At 43.8% G+C, this 22,294-nt stretch overlaps 1 protein-coding gene across 15 annotated transcripts in view; it reads left to right on the top strand.

Annotated features, from left to right (window-relative positions):
• Positions 1 to 41: 41 nt before the first annotated feature.
• LOC307023165 (protein 4.1-like) overlaps positions 42 to 22,294 on the top strand; it is a 196,965-nt gene continuing 174,712 nt past the window's right edge. For 13 of the 15 annotated variants that reach the window (XM_079656259.1, XM_079656257.1, XM_079656262.1 and 10 more), the window contains exon 1: positions 42 to 290. The gene's annotated coding sequence lies outside the window, so the exon portion shown is untranslated. Of the gene's footprint in view, positions 365 to 19,727; positions 19,763 to 22,294 lie in introns of all 15 variants that reach the window. The other 2 variants (XM_079656255.1, XM_079656256.1) reach the window with 2 other exon arrangements.

The following is a 22,294-nucleotide window of genomic DNA, read 5'->3' as shown; positions in this document are numbered from 1 at the left end:
GGGCGGGACTAAGACACGAGGATAGGAGTTGAGGATAGGAGTCGAGGAGGGGAAATTAGTGAAAGGAGAAAGGCCCCCGGATGCGTTGCTTTTGTCTGTCAGACAACGCCGAGGGCACAGGCGCACACGGTGGCCGCTCGCTCGCTTCTGGAACCTACACAGTGTTAAAGCCGCTGGATAACGCTCATGAATCACCACTTTGTTTATCTGGAGCTCTTAAGGAATAGATCCCGCTGAGCGTCTTCATCCCTCCACAGCATCTCTTTCTTCCGCAGCACCTGAACACAGCGGTGAGTTCACGGAGCGTCACTGAGCTGCTCATCATTTGTTGACATTTTTCACATTCAGCGCCATTTGCAGACAGGTACACCTTCTTTCGCCACTGTTATTGTTCTCGTTTCAAACGCACTGGTTTTTATTCCGAAACAAGCGCCGAAAGGGAAGCAAGGGATTTTTTTCCTAACATTCATCTAATAATTATATTGCGGATTTGCCTGTAATGCGTATTGCAGAGAGCAGATGTGATGCTTAGTAAACAGTGGCGCTTTTTTATAGTTGTCTAATGCAAGGAGTGCATTGGAAATTCATTGTAATACGGTTGGACATGATTTTGCATATTAGTCATCACTATGATCGTGGCTCTCTCGTGGAATGTGATGGAGCAGTGATGGAGTCCTCTGTTATTCCAGCAGCACATCATCATGGAGACTGTTGACTGTACAGCTCAATGACTGCGGGGCATCTTTCCATCCATATTGCAATAGTATAAATAGGCTCTGCATTTCCTATAAACGAGTACTTAATTATTAATTCAAATACAAAGTAACTGTCAAAAACTGTTTTATTCCCAACTATATTTACAATAATACACAAATCTCTAGTGTTTTAGTCTGACTGATTGAACCCATTACTGGATTTATTGGTAAAAATTCAAAAAGCCACAGTTTTTTTTTTTTAAATGAGAGGCAGTGGGTCTGCATGATGGACTCAGAATGGAAAGGAGAATACTCTTACTATCCACACACACACACACACACACACACACACACACACACACACACACACACACACACACACACACACACACACACACACACACACACACACACAGTGTGTTTGTTGTCTGCACTAGTCACGCTATGGGCCACAGAGCTGTGCTGCCTAAGTTACCACTTCGGTTCACACTGTTTAAAGTTTTTACACCTCGGTTCAGAGTGACCATAGCTTGCTTTATTTTTTATTGTGGGGACCTGATGAAGCTGGTGCTCAGACTGCACTGTTTTCCTTTGTCTCAGTTCTGTAATTTCTATAGAAAGAAAGACAGTTAGCTCCTTTGCTTCACTCCAGGAGTTGCAAAGGGAATAGCTTTTTCTTCTTGTGTCTTGTTTTATGAAAGTGCTCATGTTTGTAAATGTCACACATCTTTGTCAGATTAGGGCAGTGGTTCTCAAACTTTTTCTGTCAGGCCCCTTCTTTGGAGAAAAAAAAAGAGTCGGGCACCCCCAACACAAATAGTCACGTAATGGGCCAAGTTAACATTTATTAAAATACATCAATATGAACGTGAGCATTCCTTTGCTATACAACAGTGATAATAAAACAATGCTCCATAAGTCTGTGTGGTCAAAAAAATATATATAATTGTGCAATCAATTTGCTAGAACAATACGTTATAATACTTTGCCACTTTGCAATCTGTGCAAAAAAATGAAAAGAAAGAAAATGCGTATTAATCAGCAGCGAACCGCTTCAACACGTGTATTTTGGTGTATTCACGGCATTCATTTTGTTATTCTACAGCAGGGGTGGGGAACCTTTTTCCTCTCAAGGGCCTTTTCAATTTTTTCAACATCCTCCGAGGGCCTTACAAATTATTGACCTCTGCTTAAAAATACTAAAATCACAGCCCATTCATTTGGCCTTTCTTTCATGCTGTGCAAAGAAAAAGCAACCTCTTAATCCAGATATTTTACCATGACTCGCGCATGCATGCACGTGCACGGTTGTGGCATGACCTCCAAAACAGAAAGATGTAGACACAACATGTGTGCAAATTAGGGATGTGCATCTCCATCACTGAGGCCGATGCGATGCGCATCTTGATACGTTGCCACGATACGATACATTAACGATACCTTTGAAACACCAGGCTATGCGATACGATACGATTCACCCCTGTTGCGATACAGTTCGATACGATTTGATTCAACATTATGCGATTCGGGGCGATACGATGCGATTCAACACGATGCAAAAATAATGATACTTCAATATGGTACGACAGAGGATTTTTGTTTTATTCCTTATATGCAGCAAATCATACATGAACAAAAAAGTGCTTTACATATTTGGTACTGCACATCCCATCATGCCGTTTATTTTTTTTACCTTTAAAAGCTCTCCAGAGTACAATTGTATAACACCTCACAGTTAAACAATGTAAGGATGCATTGCTCATGATTAACAATGTGCAAATAACAGCTACCATAGAGCAATGCCCATACAGCTGCCAGCCTGATGTGCTTAACACTCAAAGGCTAACTCACCAGTGAGCAGAAAGCAGTGGTTTCTATCTGAACAATAAAGAAAACAAATAACCTTTCACAAACAGGTATTTCATAACTGCTTACAGTAAGGAAGACATTTAAATTATTATTGGCCGTCACAGGCTGCTGTAAGCTAAACACCTCTCTCTGACAGAACACCTCACTGAGTGATTTAACTCATATGTCTCACTTTCAGGTTTCTCTTTTCAGCCGCAGACCCCATGTCGCCTCTTTATGTGCGTCGCTAAGTTCCTCGAACTACTTGTGTACTTTAAAGCGGCTCGGCATCGTTAACAATTTGCGAGTGATTTTTCAAGTTGACCGTCTGTAGTAATAGTGCCGCGCACATATACCATCAGGACGTTACTGATGGGGTGCGGCTGCGGAGTGATACTGTGTGTATGCAAGTCCGCATCTAGGACGGATCTATGTATCATGGCTGTAGACCTGTTAAGTAATAAAGATACCTCATAGAAAGGTCTACGGATACCTTATTACTCTCCATGACCTGCGGTCAACTATATAGCATAAATGACTATTACACCGTCTTTCTTGAACAATCCGAAGTGTTGCCAAACGTTTGATTTGTAGGTATTTTTCGGTGCGCTGTGTTTCTCTTTCTCCTCAACTTCCGTGTGTGTTGATAACTGAGACTCTCGTTCTCCGTAGTGGCGAAGCAAATATCAAAGATCGTCTCTGCTGAACGTTGACAAGATAAGGGGATTGTATATGAATGAATCCTTTTTTTACCGATGCAAAGACGCTACGCAATCGATGCATCGGGAGTTCAACCCAAACTGTAGCCGATGTGCACTCTTTCAACCGGTGCACTCGCATCTTGAACGTTTATGCCGGTGCACCGATGCGAATCGGTGAATCTTAACATCTCTAGTGCAAATGTATTTAGTTTCCAATCCATATGGACACGATTTAAGTGGGGGGGAGACCTAACCTCCTCTAGTGGGGTCCGGGGGCATAATCGCCCGGGAAGATTTATTTTAAAATGTTGAAGTTAAAAGCATCAATCTGGTGCACTTTGAGAGCAACATTAGGAGATCTATGGATACATCTCTCAACACGATATGAAACATTACTGTAAGCAGATTTTCTTTTTCTTTTTGGATATTTTACAAATCCCTCCCCTTTCAAACTTTATTCTTGTTTCTTAATAACTATTTTTTTTACTGTCATCTAGTATTTTACACCCGTTTACTTTATTCTCTTATTTTTGTATAAATGTAGCCGGTCTGGGCCTACTTCTCAGCAGACCCTTGCTACGACTCTGCGTTGTGTTGTGCGTGTTTGATGGACAAGGAGATTCGGTTGTTGTCTTTAACCGAAACTGTGGCGTATTTATTCCTCTGCATGAAGTAAACACAATAATGCAGCAGCATTAATAAACATGGACGTCTGCAACACACCAGTCTCAGTCTGCCATACAAACAACTGAGAGACTAGTCCTTATAAAACATTCAGATATCAAATCTGTCACAATAGATCACAATACACTGTACAATTACAGTTACACTGGAAATGTATACACCACCGGCTAATTAGTATTTTTAGACATGTAAATAAAACAATAAAATAAACACATAGTACAAAACACAATAGACCAAAACATGGGAGCAACAAACATACCTGCATGAAGTAAACACAATAATGCAGCAGCATTAATAAACATGGACGTCTGCAACACACCAGTCTGTGGTGGGGAAAAGATGCCATTAAACATGCTGCAGGTGCTGTGTGTGAGTCCTCACAAGTGCTGCTAAACAGTACACTTAACTAAAAGTTTGCTAAAACACTCAAACTTCTGCAAAACAACTACACAGCAACACATTAGCACCATGGAATGATATTATAACCTTGTTTCACAGTTTAAGATTATATAAACACTGTAAACATCATTTAGAACAGAAATCTACAAAGAGCACATGACAAACTCTCCTCACCTCAGTCTGCCATACAAACAACTTAGTGAGAGAGGGTGCAACGCAGGTAGATGACGTCACTGCCGAAAGTGAAGACTTCAAAATAAAAGCATTAGCTCCCAAAACGGTCTTTTGTAGTAAACATACCAAAATAAAAGTGACAATAAATAATATTGGAACAATAAAATAAAACGTGAGGGATTATTGGTGGAATGCATTCCTGTATATTTATATACCTGCTACATTCACCCCTCCTGAATTACACCAAAATCCTGAGCGGCTGACAGGACATAACACTGACAGGGACATTAACACTGCGTTAAAACTGGCACGGGTTCACATAAAGATACCATCTTCACAATCAGCTAGAATCTACCTGGTAAACAGGTTCAGAGAAATCAAAAGGGTGATCAACCCTTAGTCCCCTCTTAGAATTGCTTGGTGCCGTGTACACCAAACTACCCGGCCTACTTGAGTTCCAAACCGTACTCGTGAGCACAGACAGTAAACAGTACATCACTTACAGTGACACATTGCGAAACGTAAAAAAAACAACGATAAAAAAAGAAACATCTCAATAAAAGAAAAAAAACAAGAAGAAATAATACAGCCCCTTCAGAACAGGGTAAGAAGAGACTGGGATCTCTTACTGAAAGAGTTTGCGAACCCCCTCATGCTGGTCGGCCTCTGAACCATTGTCTCTACAAAACGGCTGACTCTCTTAACAACCCTGCCAGCACGTGTCCTGACCACACCCTGCGTGTCTGCTTGAGTGGGTGCTTGACTGTCTCGGCCCTGTTCTGCAACTGTTGGTAAAGTGTCAGAAATAACGGTCGGGACATGGCCTGTGTCAACCATCGACACTGAGTCTGATGTGTCAACTGCTGACGCTGTAACCGGTCTGAATGACTGGACACTGCTTGCGTCGATCACTGATGCTGTATCTGGTACACTTGACTGATCTAGCTCTGCATCAGACTGATCTTCGTCTGTATCAGCTTCGTCACAGGACCGGTGACTGGCAGTGTCTTCCGCCCCACTCAGTGCCCATGCGCTTGTCCTATCCTCCGAACCCTCTTCCTCTTCCAAAGAGTTGACGAGATCCTCCATCCGAGACCCGTCCTCTGAATCATCAAGACTGTCCTCAGTCTCCGGCATTTCTCCTTGAGCAGATTCTATGGGTAGGAAGCTGATATCCAGGATAAGGTTGCGATGCACTACCTTTGTTTTACCCTTGTCATCTTCCAACATGTAGACATGAGTCTGTGGGTTGCTGTCCACGACAGTATAGACTGTTGGTTCCCACTTGTCCGCAAGTTTCTTCTTTCCCCTCTCACCTTTGTTGGCGAGAAGTACTCTGTCTCCCACGTTCAGGCAAGTCCCCTTGATCTTTCGATTGTAACCTCTGGCTTGCTTGTCTTGCTCCTTGATGGCATGCTTTCGAGCAATGTCTGCTGCTTCATGGAGGTGGGACATAAGCGTTGTTACATAGCTGTCATAGTCAACAACCACTGGGTCGTGTAGGACCTTTTTGAACATCACATCAACGGGGAGTCTTGGAACCCAACCAAACATTAGGTGGAAGGGTGCGTACCCAGTCGTCTCATGGTATGCAAATGTCAGGGTCTGGATTTGCTGGGGCCACTTGGCCTTCTCTCTCAGTGGCAGTGAACGGAGCATACCCCCCAGAGTCCTGTTAAATCTCTCAGTCCCTCCGTTCCCCATGGGGTGGTAGGCTGTAGTGTGTGACTTGGAGACACCCGATAGTTTAAGCAGTTCTGCGATGAGCTCACTCTCAAAGTTGGCTCCTTGATCTGTATGTATGCGCCCCGCAAACCCATACACACAGAAGACGTTGTCTCACAACTTCTTAGCAACTTGTTTCACTTGTTGGTTTGTGCAGGGAAAGGCATGGGCCAACTTTGTGAAGTGATCTGTCAGGACAAGAACATCTACTGAACGCTGCTTGCTATCTTCCGCACTCCAGAAATCCAAACACACTAGTTCCATAGGAGCGGTGGTCCTGATACTTTCAAGCGGAGCTCTGGCAGAAGGATCCGGTGTCTTGGCCAGAATGCACCTCTGGCAGCACTTCACATAGTCCTTAATTTGGTGCTCCATTCTAGGCCAGAACAAGCGTTGTCTTGTCAGGTAAATCGTTCTTGCCTGCCCTTGATGACCGGCCAAGTCATGTACACCACGCAAGGCCTTGTCTACCAGACTTTGGGGCAAGACAAACTGACGCCTCTTCTGTTTGCTCAAGGGATCCTTGGTGACTCTATAGAGCACTCCATCAATGACATTAAGTCTCTCCCACTGCTTGATGAGTACCAGAGCACTTGTGTCCAGACCGTCTCTCTCCCGCCTTGAGGGTCTTCTCTGTCGACTCAGAAAAGGCATGACTCTAGAGATGCCAGGGTCAAGCCCTTGGCTTTTTCGGAGCTCTTCCAGGGAGAAGGCAGGTAGCAGATCCTGCCCTGGCGGAACAAGGTGTTGAACGGACTGGATCAACTCTGTCGCCCTGGACTCTGCAGCTGCATCCCAGTGGTCATGAGAATCAAGGACAGCTTTCACAATGTTGTTACACAGGGGCGGGGAACAATGGGACTGAGTCACAGCACCTTGTTTTGACCTCTTCGTCCGCTGACACTGGACCTTTAAGCGAAAGACATCCTGAACTCCATTTTCTCCAACTTCATCAGATTCGGCAAGCAGATTGCCATAGGACTCTGTAACAAGTCTACGCCCAACTGTCTTGGCAAACGGGTCCCGACTGAGAGCATCAGCCACTACGTTCTTGGTTCCTGCAATGTGCTTCAGACTGAAAGTATAAGGAGCGAGCTTTGCGACCCATCGTTGTTCGCAGGCGTCGAGTTTGGGCTTAGTCATTATGTATGTGAGTGGATTATTGTCCGTCCATACTGTGAAGGAATTGCCCTTCAGCCAATGGCTGAATTTGTCACACACACTCCACTTCAACGCCAAAAACTCAAGCCGGTGAGCTGGATAATTCTTCTGAGAGCTGCTCAGTGTCTTACTTGCGAAAGCTATGGGACGGGCTTTACTTTCACCAGCTGCTACTTGTGACAACACTGCGCCAAGCCCGTCCAAGGAAGCATCAGTTGACAGAATCAGGGGACGTGAGAAATCAGGATGTGCAAGAACCACACAGTCCAGCAGACTTTCTTTAAGACTGTCAAAGGCGATGTCACACTCTAGAGTCCAGTCATCAGGTTTCAGTTTCCTGAATGTTCCTGCCTTCACATTCACTTTCACTTTCATCCTTCCTCTTCTCTTTTGTCCAGCAGTCAGAGCAAAGAGTGGCTTGGCAATGGAAGAGCAATTAGGGATGAAGGGCTGGTAGAAGAACACCATGCCCAAATAGGATTTGATCCTCCTTACTGAGGGTGTACATCCGTCATCTTCCATGAGATCAGACTTCGACAAAGTGGATATGACTTCCACCTTTGCGGGATCCACAGCTACTCCGCCGCCATCTATGATATGACCCAAAAACTTGACAGACGATCGCATCAGGTGACACTTCTTAGGACTCAACTTGAGATTGTTGTCTCGCAGGCGCTGGAAGACGACCTCCAGTCTCTGTAGGGCCTCCTCTTCAGTTGATGCGAAAACAAGCAAGTCATCCAAATAACATAATAAGCTGCTGAAGTTCATGTCCCCAAATATACTCAGCATCATGCGCATAAATGAGGCAGGACTATTGCACAGTCCCTGCGGCATCCTGTTATACTCATGCAAGCCTAGCGGTGTGGTGAAGGCTGTGTATTTTTTGTCCTCTTCAGCCATGGGGACGTTGTAGAAGCCGGACGTTAATTCCATCGTGCTGAAGAAGGTGTTCCCTCCCAAGGCAGCCAAGCAGTCTGACTGATGTGGAAGAGGATGGGCGTCCTTGAGTGTTCTCGCATTCAACCACCGGAAATCGGTGCAGATCCTCAAGTTTCCGTCCTTCTTCCATACCATCACCAGTGGTGAGGCATACTCACTCACAGATTTCCGAATGATCCCTTGCTCCTCCATGTCTGTCAAGACTTTACGTAGTTTCTGGTAGTGAGCAGGGGGTACTCTCCGGTAAGGAAGGCGGAATGGGCGATCATCGGTAAGTCGAATGCGGTGGACAAAGCCCTTCGTCTCACTGCAGTCCATTTCATGCTTGGAGAAGACATCGTTGTAACACTCGAGCAGTTGGACTAACTTCTCCTTCCCTGTGTGGCTAGTATGACAAGGTTGTATGTCAAGTTTGTCAAGGCCAACATCTCGCAGCCTCTGTTCGAGATCTGAAGGATTGGTTGGTGTATGGTGCTTGCCTGGGACAGCCTTGTCAATCTGACTAGAGCCTTGGAGGAGCTCAAAATCTTCTACAGCTAAGCAGGGGGACACATCTGCCAGTTTACAGTTCTTCTTCAGCGTAACTGGTCTATCAGACAGATTGGTGACCTTCATGGGGACCCACCTATCACCCCACAGAGGTGTCACGATCCGGCCAACCATGATGTTACGTGGCATGGACTTGGATGAGGTCGGCTCAACTATCACAGTGCTTCCCGGTGAAATGGGAGTATCGTTAGGTAGCTTACCCAAAACGAGGTTTTCTTGCATTGCTAGGAGAGTGACTGACTGCTTCAGCTTGACTGTGCCAATTTTGTCTGGTAGCTCCTCACCCCTCCAATGGGATGTGTTCGCCATGAGGTCCAAGAACTGTTCACACTCTGGGGATGAGGAAAGACTGCAAACGGAGATAAGCCGCCAGTAATCATCACTGTTCTTCAACTTGCGCATGAGAAACTTGATCACATTTGTGCCAATGATGAGATCATCTCGCTGGCCTGGCACCACAAGAACTGGAACGATGCAGCTCTCCCCATGCACCTTCAGTTCAACTTCGTACATGCACTTCGGTTTAGTGAGTTTCCCTCCACACCCAACTAAAACCACTTCCTGAGTCATCGGTCTTGGTTCTGACAATACTTTTTCACTCAGCATCTTTTCCACTGCTTCTTCACTGAAAGTACAGGCCATAGAACCTGAATCAAGCATTCCCTGCATCTGGAACATATTATTCACATTGACTGGAGCATAGAATAGCTCATCATATGGCTCAACTCTATGCGTGTTCTGTGCTATCATCGTCACACCAGCCGGTGCTGCACCGCACAACTTCACATAACACTGTTCATATTCACTGTCACTTCCGAGGGTTTGTTTGTCCTCACCCACACGTCCCCTCTCCAAATGCGGGCCAGTCAGTTTAAAGGCTGCTGCTCTCGAGGTGAATGTGCGGCCTGGTCCTCCCGTCCGGGAGTGTAACTCTGACAGTCTTTCTTGATATGGCCAGGCTTAAAACAAGACAAGCACAGGCGCTCCCGCCGGCAGTGTGCTAGAGTGGAGTGTTCCATAGACTTGCATACCTTGCAGTGTTTTCTCTGGTCAGACGGGTGCTGCCTATACATTGGCTGGTTGTTTTGAGCCATCGGCTGGCTGTTCTGAGCCATCGCCTGGCTGTTCTGAGCTAGTGTGCGGTCAAGCAGGCCAATCAAAGTCTTTAGGCAATTACCATCAAACTGAGGAGCAGATGTGACATTCGCTTCAGGCTGGACAGGGGGCAACACTGGAAGGCTAGGCATAGACACCTCCTCAGACACAGGTGTTTGAAAATGAGCTGCCACATGTCTTGCTGCGCTGGGGCGGTTTGGTCTGGTGTTCAGCTGTTCTCTCATTTCGATTTGATAACGGTCAACATGCTCCTGTATTTCACCAGCTGTCCACTTCTCTGGCGCTTTGAACCGCAACACTGCAGCCAGGGAGGGATCTGGACAATACTTGACAAACATCATGGTTACTTCTCGACGGGGATCATCAATATGTCTCCCATGTCTGCTCAAGCCCTCCTCAGCTGCATCAACAGCTTTGTTAAGGCGGATCCAGTACTCGACAGGGTCCTCTCCTGCTACAGGCACAGTGCTGTAGAAGTCTGCAAGGGGCATACTCGAACATGACACACCACCAAAATGCTGTTTCAATATGTCAGTTATAACTTTTGGGTTCTCGTGAGGCTTCAATAACAGATTGCTACGGAGCGTTATCTTCACAATGTCTCTGGCTTTGCCCATTAATCTAGTCAACATCTCCTGATGCTGCTCACCCAGCTGTATGCTCCTCTTCCTTAAGTACGTATCCATGAGCTCCTCCCACTCATGCACTGAGAGCTTGTCAGACCCATCTCCTCTGTACACAGGAGGCTCTCTCACATCGGACTGCATGACTAACTTCACACCAGTCAGGTTAAGTGTGGAGTAAACGCGCGACTGGCCTGCACCTGAGTTCTGAACCCGTGCTTGACTGGCTTCATTCGCTTGACTCTCTTCCTTTAACTGAGCTGATATAGACTGTCCCACTTGCTGGGCGATGTGTGCGATGAGATCACTCAAAGCTGGGTCACTCCTGTCTGGGATGGCCGAAAGTGAAAAGGTAGGTCTGTCGGTAAGGGACGGGTGGCTAGGTAGACGGGTGGAGGTGAGAACTGGGGAACCTCCATTGTCTGGAACAATAACTGGGCGGGTGTAGCTGGGCGCTGGCGACATCATGTCGCCTGGACTTGCAACTGAAGAATTAAACAGCTGTGCCCCCCTCCCAAAAGAGTTAAACAGCGGTGCACCCCTCCCCAAACCAGCAACTGGAGAGTTAAATAATTCCAAACCAGGAAGTTGCGCCCCCCTCCCAAAACCAGAAACATTTTGAACAGCTTTCCCCATTACATTGAAATCCATCTCTTTTTTTGTTTAAAAAAAACGTAGTTAATGTCAACAAAAACAGAAAATACTGATTCACAATGGACAATTTTTTCAATGTCTTTTTCTTTCACTTGACACACATTTTTCCAGAAAGAACACAATGTCCTTGTAACTGTGACAAAGCCACTTCAATATAACCTTCATAAGGGAACCTCTTTTTTGTTGTTGTTTTGACGTCCGACAACCTCCGGTGACCAAGCTGGTGTTGATCCACGATGTGATCCGGGTCACGGCACCAATGTAGCCGGTCTGGGCCTACTTCTCAGCAGACCCTTGCTAGGACTCTGCGTTGTGTTGTGCGTGTTTGATGGACAAGGAGATTCGGTTGTTGTCTTTAACCGAAACTGTGGCGTATTTATTCCTCTGCATGAAGTAAACAAAATAATGCAGCAGCATTAATAAACATGGACGTCTGCAACACACCAGTCTCAGTCTGCCATACAAACAACTGAGAGACTAGTCCTTATAAAACATTCAGATATCAAATCTGTCACAATAGATCACAATACACTGTACAATTACAGTTACACTGGAAATGTATGCACCACCGGCTAATTAGTATTTTTAGACATGTAAATAAAACAATAAAATAAACACATAGTACAAAACACAATAGACCAAAACATGGGAGCAACAAACATACCTGCATGAAGTAAACACAATAATGCAGCAGCATTAATAAACATGGACGTCTGCAACACACCAGTCTGTGGTGGGGAAAAGACGCCATTAAACATGCTGCAGGTGCTGTGTGTGAGTCCTCACAAGTGCTGCTAAACAGTAAACTTAACTAAAAGTTTGCTAAAACACTCAAACTTCTGCAAAACAACTACACAGCAACACATTAGCACCATGGAATGATATTATAACCTTGTTTCACAGTTTAAGATTATATAAACACTGTAAACATCATTTAGAACAGAAATCTACAAAGAGCACATGACAAACTCTCCTCACCTCAGTCTGCCATACAAACAACTGAGTGAGAGACGGTGCAACGCAGGTAGATGACGTCACTGCCGAAAGTGAAGACTTCAAAATAAAAGCATTAGCTCCCAAAACGGTCTTTTGTAGTAAACATACCAAAATAAAAGTGACAATAAATAATATTGGAACAATAAAATAAAACGTGAGGGATTATTGGTGGAATGCATTCCTGTATATTTATATACCTGCTACATAAAGTTATGATCATATAAAGATGTGCCTTTACCTCACTGGTTGTAGAAAAAGCTTCTTATATTCGTTAGCATAGCTAGCTAACCAGATGCTAATAACAACAACGTTATTGACTGTATGATCAGTATGACAGATGAACAGATCGCCACTGGGCTTTCAACTAAGGACACAGCCACGCAAAAACTGCGGCATGAGTACGGCTCCTCATGGGTACTGACATTTCTGGTGCTCTCCGTCAGAACTGCACCCCTGTCAGACGAGACATATACCACGTGATGACACGTTAGGCTCGTGTTGTGTTCAAGGACCCTGACCTTGGCCAGGAAAAACAGGCACTCGCTTGTCTATTTTTTTTGCGGTCTAGATTTCTTTATTTTTTTTATTTTTTGCGTGTGTTTCTAAATTACCTCGAGGCCGAGGGCCGTACCAAATTGTCTCGCGGACCGTATACGGCCCGGGGTCCGGAGGTTCCCCACCCCTGTTCTACAGTATTGTTGTTTTATATTTATTAACCCAATTTGTGTTCTTTGACATTGAAAAAGGATATTGCATTGTGTTTGTTACTTTCGTTGCAGTTGTATATGTCTTAAGTGTAATTTGGCTTGGCTTCCTATTTATGGAAATGCTTTTATTTTGAAGGAGAGGTAGCGCTGTTGACAGGAAGTTGTTGTTGCTTTGGAAACAACGTGACGGAGATTAACGGAGAAAAGTAATATCTACATATAAAGACGGAGAAAGTAAACAATGACGTTTATGGTTAAGTGTTAGCACCCCCCGAACAAGCTCTTACGTTGATATTGGAGATTTCAATAAATTCAATTTGAAAAAAAAACGAAAAAACGAATATCGGAATAACGAAATTGAAACCCGAATAGTACTTCAACGAACGAATATTCGAATATTCTGGTACAGCCCTAGTACCGGGTACCCATACAACATACACAATTTCGGTTCTACTTAACGGTTCCTAAACGCAGTAGACTCTGTATTCCACCGGGTCCGTTGGCGCCGCGTTGACCCTGTGGAATACAGGGTAAGGGCGTCTGTGTGTTCTGGAGAATCACAGAACGGCCGGCTCGGTACGCTGACGGCCGGCAGTCAGATTTGGGTCAATATTCTAGCGTGCAAAACAAGCTACTCACGAGCGGAAAATGTGCTTTTACACACGCATGAAATGACTCTCGCTCGCAGATTAAACCCCCACATTCGTAAAGTCTACAGCTAATATATATATTATATAAGGTATATCAATTAATTTCATATAAAAAAATGACACATTTAATTCTAGGAGTGTAATACTTTTACAAACACCAGAGTAATAATATGCATTCATTATGACAATATCATACTATTAATAGGAGTGTTCTATAGTGTGTTCAAAAAACAACTACAGAAACACTATATATTATAGTTATACTATTTAAAATAATATAGGAATACTACAAAGATCTAGATACTACGGAGCCCTGGAGGGTTCATAGAGAGAAAAATAAATAAAACGTGGCCACGTTTTACTAAAGCGTGCGCACGAGTTACTAAAGCGTGCGCACGAGTTACTAAAGCGTGCGCACGATTTAATAACTAAAGCGTGCGCACGATTTAATAAAGCGTGCGCACGAGTTAATAAAGCTTGGCCTTGTTTTATTTATATTGAGGGATTCCTGTCCGTGACTCACAGTATCTGCTGCCCACAGCTGTTTTATAGAAGGAAAACCTCCTTCACTTTATGAAATCTCTGCGGCACCAGTGGCCTGTGCTACGAAGCAGGATTCGCTATTTACACTATTCATTCATGAAGTATGACACTGCGCTGTCAGCACGCGTCTCCATGTTTGTGATTGGTCAAATGTTGCTAACCCCGTCCCTTTCACGTGAACGCGCTCTCAGCCGGTCAGAGAAACCCTGGTTGATTTACTGAGTTGATAACCAGCTTCGCAGGACCGCTTATCAACATTGCGTTTGTTAGGGCTAGTTAAGCCGGGTAAATCGAACATATCCAGGGTCTGTTGAACTGGCTCCGTAGTACAGGGCTCTGGAGGCAGTGACGTGTAACTCAGCAGAATCTGAGAAGAGCAGCACCAGCTGCAAAGAGCTGTGCCTTTTACTGTTTACTTCACTGTGTTTCCCTTCATTAGAACCGCTTAATAGAGATCGAGGCTGCTACGTTTAACCACACACACCTCTACACACATCGAACTACCAGAGTATTCCGCCTCGTTTTATGAAGGAGATGTCCTGTCACCGGGGCGCATGGTGTGTGTGTGTGTGTGTGCGTGTGTGTGTGTGTGTGTGTGTGTGTGTGTGTGTGTGTGTGTGTGTGTGTGTGTGTGTGTGTGTGTGTGTGTGTGTGTGTGTGTGTGTGTGTGTGTGTGTGTGTGTGTGTGTGTGTGTGTGTGTGTGTGTGTGTGTGTGTGTGTGTGTGTGTGCACGCTCAGCTCCGCTCTGTGTGCGTGCTCGGTGTGTTTGTGTGTGTCCGACACCACCGGCATTTGTTTTCAAATGACCACGAACAGTAATTTACACAAATCTGGTTCTCCATAGTTATATGTGTATTCCCAAGTGAAAGAAATTCGTTTAATCTTAATCTCGATGTGATAGTCCTGCCGGAGTACACCGGAACGAACGATACTATCATAAACAAATGCCGCCCCCCACCCAAACGCCCCTCACACAAACAAACACACACACGTGTGCGCGCACACACACAAAACGAGGCCACGCTTTATTAAATCGTGCGCACGCTTTAGTTATTAAATCGTGCGCACGCTTTAGTAACTCGTGGCCACGCTTTAGTAACTCGTGCGCACGCTTTAGTAACTCGTGCGCACGCTTTAGTAACTCGTGCGCACGCTTTAGTAAAACGTGGCCACGTTTTATTTATTTTTCTCTCTATGAACCCTCCAGGGCTCCGTAAGATACATAGTATTACTATTGAAATATTATAGGACTACTATAGCTAATATAATGGCACTACAGAAAAAACTATAGTAATATGATAGCTGGTGAAAAATACGATAGAACACTACAAACTTACTATAGGACACTATACAACTTTTATAGTATACTATAGTAATATAGTTTATTTATAGTTCATTTCGTAAGGGAGGTGCGTACTGCAGACATACTGTAGCTAGCAGTTTTCGACAGATACATCCCACTCAAAAATATATTGTTTTATATAAAATTAATTGATATAATATATATTAGGGCTGTCAAGTTAACGCGTTAATAACAAAAAAGATTAACGCCACTAATTATTTTAACTCGATTAACGCATGTTTATTTTTTGTCCTCGGCCGCCCTGTAGTTTCAGAGCGCATCGAGTTTAAAATACCATCTACAAGCTGATGCTGACCGCTCCTGCCGTCCGCTTGCGGCAGACCACACTTCCACGCTCACCGGGCAGGCACCGACTGGCCATTGGGAGGACCGGGAGGGTGTGTACATGTGTGGCGCGAGAGGCAGACCTTACGTGTATTGTTGTTGTTGTTAGCATCTGGTGCTGCGCTAACGGATATAAGGAGCTGTTTCAGTGAAAACAGAGGAGTGACATTTCGCCGACAACTGCGCCGAGCACTTCACTTTATGCAGGTAGCCAGACAGTGGGACATTGTGGGAAAAGTCAGCAACCTCAGCACGGATAATGCGCGCAACATGATTGCAGCGTCCAGGCAGCTCCCGTTCGAGCATATGCCTTGAGTTGCACATAGCTCCAATGATCCATCACACACACACACACACGCACACACACACACACGCACGCACACACACGCACACGCGCACGCACACACACACACACACACTGTATTATTGTATGAGAGAGGTTCCAGATTGAATTGAGGCGAATATTTGTAATGTTCAGAGGTTGTTGTGTTTAATATTCATGAGAATATTTGTCATTATTCAAATGATAATAAACATTTGCATAAAGCATATTTGTCCACTCATATGTTGATAAGAGTATTAAAAACTTGAAAAATATTCCTCTAAGGAACATTTAGAACAGATCAAAAATGTGCGATTAATCGCTATGGACAATCATGCGGTTAATCGCGATTAAATATTTTAATCGACTGACAGCCCTAATACATATATATATATATATATATATATATATATATATATTAGCTGTACACTTTACGAATATAATAGTTTTTTATGGAAAACTTTACCATTCAATCTCGTCCAACTGATCTGTCACTCCTCGGTTCTTGGTAGTTCAGGCATTTATCAAACCTGGCAACTCCGGGCTTCCTGGCAGCTGTCAATCAAAGTCCAGTGGCTCCGCCCCAAAGTGTCGGAAACTTTTCACGCACGCGCAGACAGACTACGTGAGCGAGTGAGGCTGACACTCCCTCAAGCAAGAGGGCTGTCTCCCCCCAGCGAGCGCATAGCCGCTCGCGGGGGTTTAATCTGCGCGCGAGGGTCATTTTATGCGCGTGTAAAAGCAAATGTTTTGCTCGTGAGTAGCTTGATTTGCGCGCTAGAATATTGACCCATATCTGACTCCATAGCACCGCCCTTCATTTTTTAAAACGGCATCATGTAAGTTGCGCTGACAGGCAACAGAGGTTCACAGTTGTCCCGCAGCAAGGCTTCCCCCGCCGTCCCGTAGACAGTTCACAAGCTCAGTCACTTCATAACATCAAAGATGGATCGCGGTAAACGCTCTAAAGTGAGGCTCCACTACACTAAAAAAGAAAAAGACAAGGCACAGTGTAATGCCTGTGGCAAGTTAATAGCTTGCCACAGGCATAGCTCAGTTAAAACAAAGCACAGCTATTGTGCAATACATTTGTATTGCATGTGTTACAGGTCCCCGATATGAGGACCACAGTAACAGTGATGATACCTGTATGGTGCAGGTGAGACAGAAGTAATGAGGACACGTTGTGTTCAGTTTCCTTCCAGATTACTTCTCCTGGTGGTTTTATTACACAAACTTAGTCAAACATCTCAATTATCTTATGCATTTCAGTGTATTTACTTAATCATTCACTTTTCCGACAGCTCCATCAACAAACATCCACTGTCAATAACCCCTTCTGTGACAAACACACATTCAAGCTGAACTTTACATTCACTAATCTTTTTGTACCTTTCATACATCTTGTTTTACAGTATTAAACCTGTACTAAATACCCCTTGAAACTGTAATTTTGACTATTACCCTTCTGCCATTCATTGCAGGTCACTAAAATGCATTTAAACTATAGAATCATAATGCTACAAACACTACAGCATACTTGTGTAACAAACATCCAGTATAACACTACCTAAGCTATACCTTTCATAAGGTGCATATTTATTCATAACTTCACATGTATGGAAATATTCAGTGTGCGGGAGCCTTCAGATATACTGGCAAACTTGTATCCTTACTGATCACGTTGTCCCCAAAATGGCGCCACACAGGGAAAGCTAAGCTAATACGCACACACATTCATACATTCTTTTTAACATGTAAACAGCGCTACAAACACTCCACACTTTTAGTGGGCAGTCACACTATATTCGCGAACATTATGGGGGGGGGGTTCATATGATTTTTACACCTTTTACCAACCTGTAATGAGCAGGTGAGACAGGAGCAATGAGGACACAGGTTATTTGGTTTCCTTCCAGATTGCTTCTGAGGAAACACCGGAAGTCCGTCCCTCTAACCAGTCCCCGGAACACAAACGTACCGACAGATGTACAAAACAAAGGCATATTCCAACTCCAAACAATAATAATTATTATATCAATGTGGTCACACATCCCAGGGGTGCCATACATTTATATTTTTTATTTGTAAAAATGTCAGTTAAAGCTTAAAAGAATAAAGATATTTTTGTTATCGAAACGTTTGACCTCTTTCTTTTACAATTTTGGAATCGAAACGGGAAATCGTTAAGAACCGGAATCGATAAGCGGAACCGGAATCGGAATCGATACATTTCAAACGATACCCATCCCTAGTCTTATCACAGCATTAGTGGCTGCAATGAGCCTGTTTTACACTGCACATTTTTTCAACACGGGGTTGCAGGCTCAGTGGCGGCGCCAGAGATGTCTTTTGGGGGTGCTGTGGGGTAGCTTGACATTTCATAGAGGGTGCTCAAACATTTAGGGTTTCCCATTAATGTACCGGTTGCTACGGTGGAAATTTCTACTGCAACAATCCCCACGCAAATACACAGTGTACCCGCGACTGTTACAATGAAGGCTCGATAATCAGCTCACGGCATATAGGTGTAAGCAGGGGTAACGTGCTATTTTTATAAGTTGGGAGTGGACCTAACACTCTCTAGGGGGGGTCCGGGGGCATGCTCCCCCGGCAAGATTTTGTTTAAAATATTGAAGTTAAAAGCATTAATCTGGTGCACAAAATGAAGAGATCTATGGATACTCCTCTCAACACCCATATGAAACAGAACTATAAACAGATTTACTATTTCTTTATGGATAATTTACAAATCACTACCCTTTTAAACTTTATTCTTTTTTTACTGTCATATAGTATTTCATACCTGTTTTTCATTTATTCTCTTATTTTTTTATAACTATAATGATCATATAAACGTGTGCCTCGGAAATGTTTACATTTATCGTGACCAAAACGTTTGAGACCCACTGAGATAACTTAGACTAAAGTTAACTATCTAGTCCTTTAGCTCACTGAGCCTCTCAGTCTGACAGGAGAGGTCTCTCCTCCACCTTGTTGTTGAAAAAGCTCCTTATATCTGTTAGCGTAGCTCGCTAGCACCAGAAGCTAACAACAGCGATCTCTGGTACCGGTGTGCTCTCTCTCTCTCTCTCTCTCTCTCGCTCGCGCCTGCAAACAAAATGGCTCGTGAGACACACAGAGCCGAGCTTGAATGAAACACAGAGACCCAGACGTACTTCTACTGTATCATATTATTTTCGAATCAATCATTTTTCAAATTATGATTAAAAAAACCAAAACATTTTTTCCTCCTGGTCTCTCGTCCCTGTCATGCCTCTGTGCCCCCCAGGGGGGGCACGCCCCCCACTTTGAGAAACACTGGATTAGGGTCATGGCTGAACATAAACCTGTGTTTCTATTCCACTACAATGGATTTTTCAGTGTTAACATGTTTTGAACATCATCATGGATATGTCCAATAATTGTCATACAGGGAGCCTTCCACTGTGTTGTTTTTACTCTATTTTAATTCAGTTTGATTTAAAGATTTCCCCAAAATCATCTTATGTATCTCTGTATTAAATGCAGGTGTTTTTTTGTTTTGCAGCAACATTTAGTCTCCATGGCAGATATCATAAAAAAGTAAGTTCATTTAATATAAAAGTCTTCTTTATCACTTAAACTCTTAAGGACGAGCGCCCCCCCCAATCGGCGCTCGTGAAAGTTTTTTTTCGAGACTGTGTCTCAGGGCTTCTTAACATTTAAAAACCTATTAATGTGTCATACCAGATTAACGGGAAGAATCTCAGCTAACTGACGATACGAACCATTTTTACTAGGGATGCTCCGATCGCCAATTTTGGGGCCGATCGCCGGAATCAGTATCGGCCGGTACCGATCGCCGATCCGATCGAGTGGGCGGGGCCTAAATGGAAGATTTAAACATCACCGGTGAAGCCATTTTGGCGAGCTTGTTTTGCCGCGCACAGAGAAAAGTGTCATGTATTTTACGTCATGCGATCGGCTCTCGCGATCGGCATGTTTGGAGAGCAGCGATCGATCGGTGGAGAGTGAGTATCGGCCGATCTCGATCGGTGACCGATCGATCGGAGCATCCCTAATTTTTTCCAAATCAAAACACAAGTCTCATAAGAAGCGTCTAAATGACCCCTGATTTAACGGACTTGGCACAGAACTCAAGATAAAGATACCCTTATTACTTATCGTAACTGCACATACAAGATATCCGATTAAAGCTGATAATCCACAGATTATATAGGTATAGTATCATCACTGAGCGATCAGAACTCGCGACAGGGGAAGCAAACACAGACATCACAACACGGAGCATTACGGATAAAAAATGGGACATCGTCTCACCTTAGCTGTTATTCTGATCAAAAGTCGTGTTCAATGGCATTAAAATGAGAAAAAACGCGGCTGAAGGTTAATCGATAGGTTAATAATGTGTCTGTCTCTTTGAAAAAAGTATTGATAATCCATAATTCAATTTTTATGCCAAAATCGGAGGAAAAAAAATTAGCTGCTAATGGTAGCCACCAGAGGTTAGCGCAGCTTCCGGTTTTTCTACTCGTCACTCTCACTCCTTATTTGGTAACCTGTGTGTGTATGTGGAACCTTCCCTCGATTCCATTGGCTCTGACGGTTAAAAAGAGATATGTCAATCATCCAATTCGACCAAGGGGGGCCAGAGATATGGAAAATCTACCCAAATGACCCCAGAAGTGTTTTTTTTGTGCTAAATCTCTCTAAAAAGGTAAAATCTCACTTGTTTTGCTTTTATTCTACTAACCCATCATCCAAGGGTAGTTTTCACTTTAAGTACAAAATAATTTTTGGACGGACACTATAATTTACAGTTTTTTACTATGTTCAATCTGAATTTTCTTTAAAATAAAAAACATCTATATTGATTCTGACTTTTCTACATCCAACTCACAGGTTTATCATTACTTTGAGAGAAAAGATTAGTAATTTTACCCTTCTAGAAGGGAAGATATGGTAATTTGTTCTGGGAATGTCATTTTCGAGCCTGAGACCTGAAAAACAGGCTAAAGGTTTAACAGGTTAAAGTGGACCTATCATGCTATTTTTAGGCTATAGCATAGGTCTCAGATATATAAAAATTAGGGCCGGGACTCGATTAAAAAAAATAATCTAATTAATTAGAGGTTTTGTAATTAATTAATCGCAATTAATCGTCTTTTTAATCACATATAAATATTTGACCTGAGAACATTGAGAAGATGTCAATAAAGTGTGCCGTCACACAGAGGTAATTTGAATTGCTTACCGAGGTCCAATGATCCCCAGTCAGGGCAACACATTCGGCTTTCTCCATTAAACTCTCTTTATCTTCCTTTTCATTGTCATAAAGCTGCTGGATTCTTTTTGTCACTGTCTTTCTGCATGGCAGCTCATATGTTGTGTCAGACGATGCAATCTGTAGTAGCTTTTGCAGCCCCTTATTTTCTACCACTCCAAGTGGTCTACAGTCGAGTGCAATCCAGTGAGCTGGTTATTTTTTCAGACGTGGACTTAGTTATCCTGGCCCTGAAACCAGTCATCTGGTTGAGTGTGGGTCATACTTGTCAACCCTCCCGATTTTCGCGGGACACTCCCGATTTCATTGCCCTCTCCCGGTTTCCTCCCGGGGTCATATTTCTCCCGCATTTCTCCCGATTTCTGACAAAATCAGATTTACACACGACTGTTTCCACTCGGACTTTAATACAGCTACACCATTGTTTGGTTTCCATGGTAACACGTCTCTTTAGTAGCGCGCGCAACTCAAAGTCTGAGAGGGTGAGGCAGATATTCACAGAAAACAGAACAAGAATCGACAACTGCTCTACTCTCTGCTCACTCCTTTCCTGTAAAATGCAGGTCCAGTCCACACATATGCTCCATCAAGGACGGTGCTACAGGCCGCAAGGCGGTGCACTTACAACTACAATGAGCATGTTAATGTTAATCTAACAGCTCCGGCGATCCACTAGCATCCCCCCCCCTCCCCCCCCAATTTTGCATTTTGAAATGCTCCCGATTTCTGAGGGCAAGTATGGTGTGGGTCCTTGTACTCGGAGTCGGGCTAACGTCCACGCTAGCTTCCACGCTAGCTGCTATATGTTTTGCATTGAGGTGATACTTGAG

This window comes from Notothenia rossii (assembly GCF_949606895.1).
Source record: "Notothenia rossii genome assembly, chromosome: 10".
NCBI lineage: Eukaryota > Metazoa > Chordata > Actinopteri > Perciformes > Nototheniidae > Notothenia > Notothenia rossii.
The sequence above is the reverse complement of the archived record's forward strand: the minus strand, read 5'-3'. Positions and strand labels throughout refer to the sequence as shown.